The following is a 5,406-nucleotide window of genomic DNA, read 5'->3' on the forward strand; positions in this document are numbered from 1 at the left end:
TTATCTTGCTGCGTGTCGGTCACTTCCTGCCTTTGAGGAAGGCTGTGAGCACCTGGATCATATCTGGAGTTTCCTCCCATGTGTAAATGACTTCTCAGCTGTAGTTACCACCTGCTCTGCAAGCCTTTGTCCTCAGTAATGACTCCCTGATGCACAAAGGACTTTTCTCGTCCTTTATTTTATCCAAATGCCTCACTGGGATGCTCACCTTGCTGAGACAGACATCTTGTATCTCACATCTCACAAAATTTCCCTCTCTTTCACACACGTGCATGCGTGTGCATGTATACACACACATACAGACACACACACACACACACACGCACCCCTATTCTTATGGCTGCTATGCATATTATTTCTAGATCCTTCTCTATCTCAGCCTTATGCACAGTCATGACCAGGAAGAACCTTCTAGAAGCTCTCTAGAACAGGGTATGCTAGACGTGAGTAAGGTTCCTTGTGGTAGGGGCTCGGCTCTCACTCAGTCCCAGCATGCTCCTGTCCTTTTCAAGTCTTCAGATGCTGGCATCTGCCACCCTGTGATTTTGCTCAGCACACCTAGCTTTTCAGACATGTTCACAGTGGCTCTTCGCCCTCTCAACCTCAAATAATCAAGATTTTACCCTCAAAGGGAATTTTTCAGGGACCCCAACTTAACTACACTACAAGTCTGAGGGGAGCTGGCTCCTATCTTCCAGGCTGGCCTGATGTGGGGCTGGTTGTTGGGGGGTGTGGGAGATACCCACGGAGCAGCGCTCTGAGGGGGTCACTCAGTCCTCATTTGAGGTGGTGCCTTTCGTACCTGGACTCCGCACTGCCTTCTGTACTTCAAGGCAGGGCACAGACTGACTCCTCCCACTAAAAGTGGGAAAGAGGGGTGAGTAGATCTTACTGTGTGGTCAGTACAGACCTATGCAGAAGACACGAACTGGGCGGAGGGAATTTGAAGAGCAGAGAATGACTCCTAGTTATCCAAAGCAACGGTCCACATCCTCACTGTGCACATAGATCACTTGTAAGGCCCTAAAGTACGGGTCCTGGGTACCACCTTCAAAAGTGGGATGTATGACTCCCGGCACTGCTCATTTTGGAAGCCCACCACCACCACCGAGTGTGTTTGCCAAAGTTAAGGGTGAGCATCATAAAACTAGGCAGCAACACAACATGTTTTCGAGAATTAACAGTTTAGTCTGCGGCACTTGGTGCTTGATGTGTTGTGGTAAAGGTGCCGGGAGAGGCCATGCGTGAGTACATGTGTGTGTTTTTCTATTTGCTTGGCAGTTTATATATATTATATTTATTATGTTATGTTATGTTATGTTATGTTATGTTATGTTATGTTATGTTATGTTATGTTATGTTGCATTTTGTACTTAAGGGGCTTTTGGCAAAGCCATGAATGAATATATAGAAATAGAATAAAAATATTTAAAATACAGTTAAGTTCCACCTCCCTTGAATAGGGCTCTTCTCCTATGCAGAACTTTTCACAATCCTCATAAACCTGCCATCTTTATAGTCATCTAAGTACCCAAGCACCTACTAAATTACCGTCGGCCCATAGGTCTTCTCACCCTGGTCACAAGTTCTTCTGGAAGTCTATACTGCATGTTGTCTTGTGTCCACCATAGCTTTTTCCTCCTGGAGAGGTAGCTTCTTATTCTGGGGACAATGAGGAAGCCAACAGCTTGAAGACCCACAGAAGATCCATCATCTCCAAGGCCCGTAACTCTGCTTGTTCTATCCAAAGGAGACACATTAGAGAGGAAAGACGATCAGGTGGTTGGCTCCCTCCATCCTGAAGTAGACCCAAGGTGAGGAGAAAACTTCCTGAGCCTCCCGGAAAGCCCTGCTCCCGGTCGACATTAACACACGTGGCTGTATCTCTGTCAGTCACGCTATTTGCAGCAAACTCTATTATGATGTACTGCTCACCCTGTGTCACAGCAGGTTCTAGACAGCATGCAGTTAAGCCTAAGCTTGATAAATACTCGAATAATACGATCAATAAAAATAATCAATACAGTCACCTCCTGGTGCCTCACTTCTAGTTAGCTGAAGAAAATGACAAGGACTCCACCACAGTGCCTGAGTCGACAGGAAGCACTGTTTGTAACGTTATAGAGCTGTCAATCAGTCACACGTGTCTGACCACCTCAGATCCGAAGAGTTCCACGGGCTACCTCGATTCTCAGCGTGGCCGGGATCCAGCAGTGCTCACTACGAAGTTAGCATTTGTCTGCGCGGTTTTGAAGTCTGCTCCACAGGAGATTTCACTGAAGGAAGAGGCAGACAGCATGGCTGCTTCCCCATGAGGTAAATATTGTGTTAAGATAATTGTTAACTTTGGAGTGAGCCCCACTGCACGACGTGTTTAACTGCCCCAAACCATACAAACCTCTCTAATTACTTGGCCCTCCCACCACCACACCACAAGCCTTCTGAGAACAAAACAAGCAGACATAAGACCAGTCTCTGCTTTGTGGACAAACCCTGGGTCCCATGCAAGGGAGAGCATGGGAATCCTTCTCTATTCAAGTACAGAGAGAACTTACGAACCCTGTGCCCTAAGAACTGGAGAGAGAATCTTCTTTTGTGGACGGTGACCAACACTTTTTACTTCCCGCTCACATAGTCAAATGAAAAATAGATAAAACAAGCTCAGATTTCTAGACCAGGGCTCTGTGTTCTCTGTTGTGGGGCTCTGTGCTCTAAGCACTGTGTGGGTCAGTCAGCACATGCTCCCCTCCTGCCTGTCAGCAGCGTTCATAGGCATGTGCATCTGTGCACTGTGTTTCCGTGCCTACCTGACAATTCCTGAGAGACCTGTAGGCAGGTTTGCAGACTCACCTCTGACCCCAGCAAGAGCCTGGGAAGCACCAAGGAAGAGACATTCTGCAACAAGAGCAATGATTTTAAGAATTGAGAATTCACCCAAGTTGTCAAATTTCAAGCCCCATAAATCAAATTTTCATATAGGCCTAAGGGTCTATTTCCTATTCAGCCAAGGAAGAAATGTGTGATGTCCTATTCTGGGGCACCCAGAGACACAAACACCCCTGACTGGGACATGAGGAAGACACAGGTAGAATTTCCTGATTCAATCCTGGTCTCTCCACATCCTGATAAATGACAAGAAAGGATAGCAAAATCATCACATGGTCCAATTACAACCACTGCTCGAGGTGTGTTTTAAATTTGGAGCCAATCAGCTCACTCCCCAGTGCCCAGGCTAGATCCCATTGATTTAGAAATCCAAACACATCTAAATTTGAGCAGTGCCCAAAAAACCAGTTCTCTAAATGACCACAGAGTCTGAGGATCTGCGTGTTCCATGAGAACCATCAGGGAAGAGCCAAATCAGAAAGGCGGCCTTCACTCATCAGCTGGGCAAGAAGGCCTGTTTCCTGGGTGTGAGTAAATAATCTTTTCTGCATTCCTTTACCCTTGCTCAGTGGCCTCAAGGAAAAGTGGTCTAGAGAGATAGTATGGAGGTTTTACGTGGGCTCTGTTATGGAACTCTTCAGTCAACTGATGGTCATCTGATTCTAAACACAGCAGAATACCCACTCACCCAACCCACCAATCTGGACTCTCCAGCATGGCAGTTTTGCCTGAGTTGAAAGGCCATTTGCTCTTTGGACAAGTGATCACAATACACAGTTTTCATCTTGAAGGGGGTCATTATGGCGTCACAGCCTGAAGTGCTTTGCCAAAGGCTGCGTGGGGCCAAGGAATACACAGCTCACTGGCGAAGTGCACCACCCAGTGCTGCCTGCCCGTTAGGGAGTTCGTGACATCACTAGAGAGGTGCAGCGATGTTCCCTGGCCTGTGTGCATCACTCATCTCCTCTTGTACCTCGTCACCTTGAAGCAGCTGTTCCCAAATGGCACGTGAACAGTAGGTTATGATATGGCGGTATAGCCACTCATGATGGCCCCAGATTGCTGTGCAGACTCTCCCAGTTGGCAAACAAACATGGTGTTTGTTTCTTATTTAGTAAAGATTCAAGTCTGGAAGTCCTGGGAACTGGCTCTCTAGTCTCCGGTCTCTCTAACAGGCTACTGGAAAAGCTGTGTTATCCTCTTGTCCTTGCGATCTCATACTCTGCTGACTGGAGGGTTTTGCTACCAGTGGCCACAGCAGTGGAAAAAGGACATTGCCTTGGGGCCGTGTTGCCTTTTCACCCCAGTGGCACTAGGCAGGGAGTGGGTCACTCTACCAGGTAGGGTGGCCGGGGTGATGATTCAAGGGAAACAAAGTGGATCATATGCACGTGGGGCAGAAAACAATGTAGCAGGAAGATCCCACAACTCCCCCGTGTCTGTTTATGAAACAGGGAGAACCACAACCATCCAATTTGGGCAGGATCCTTCATGTCCTGACCCAGAGCGATGTCAGGTTTGTGCCCAAACCGGGGTGAGGAGACACATAAACACGGAAGTATAGGTTCATCTGCTGGATTCTCATTCTCCGAAGAAGAATGGCTGATAAAGTGAAGAAGACAGCATCTTAGAACCAGTAAGTCCTCGTGCTCTACTTGCTATTTTTCTCTGCCCCTTTAAACATATCAATTGTGCTGACAGCCGTAAACCAGGTGACAGTTACGCAAATGGCTGTCTCCAGAAAGTAAACCATATTTGTGTAAGTTCATAGGAGATAGGAGTAGTTGGTGCAGTCTCTTGAGCCTCCCGGGATAGATGAGGAAGGAAAGATGTACCCACTCCTCGGCTGTGGAGCAAACAGGTTTGCATGGACTGCCCAAACTTGGTGCGGACATTTGAATGAGAGCTGTCCCCCAACAGCTGTATATTTGAACACATGGTCCCCGGTTGATAGAGCTGTTTGGGGAGATTATGGAGCCTTTAGGGGTACAGGCTTGTTAAAGGAAGTTCTTCACTGGGGATGGGCATTGAGAGTTTATAGTCTCACTCCACTTCCTGCTTCCTGTGTGGATGAAAATGTGACCAGCCAGCTTCCTGCTTCTACCACCTGCTGCACCGTCCCCACCAGGATGAACTCTGTCCCTCTGAACTGTCAGCCGAAATAAACTCTTTGCTTTTGGTCATGGTGTTTTATCAAAGCAACAGAAAGCACACACATGCACAGAGAGAGAGAGAGAGAGAGAGAGAGAGAGAGAGAGAGAGAGAGAGAGAAAGAGAGAGAGAGAGGAGAGCCTTGAAAAAATGTTTGTGGTCACCTAGATTTAACCTACAATAATACAGGCCTAATACCGCAGTGCTTTTATTCATTAGTAAAACAGGACATGTGAGGACAGAGGAGCTTGGTGGAGGAGAGGGAAGGGGGATGTTGCAGACCAGTTGCTCAGGCTATGTTCACCATGCCACTACCTGCTCACGTGAACTCTTGATTTGCAGAAATTGGGTGTTACCTACGGTGGGAAT

At 47.3% G+C, this 5,406-nt stretch overlaps 1 long non-coding RNA gene across 1 annotated transcript; it reads left to right on the plus strand.

The window, feature by feature from the left end:
* Positions 1-1,413: 1,413 nt before the first annotated feature.
* On the plus strand, positions 1,414-5,065 carry LOC131894368 (uncharacterized). Its single transcript, XR_009374900.1, has 2 exons — positions 1,414-2,316; positions 4,341-5,065. It is a non-coding gene; the product is annotated as an uncharacterized LOC131894368 (long non-coding RNA).
* The last annotated feature ends 341 nt before the right edge of the window (positions 5,066-5,406 follow it).

The sequence above is a fragment of the Peromyscus eremicus genome, chromosome 17 (genome assembly GCF_949786415.1).
Source record: "Peromyscus eremicus chromosome 17, PerEre_H2_v1, whole genome shotgun sequence".
In the NCBI taxonomy this organism is placed as follows: domain Eukaryota; kingdom Metazoa; phylum Chordata; class Mammalia; order Rodentia; family Cricetidae; genus Peromyscus; species Peromyscus eremicus.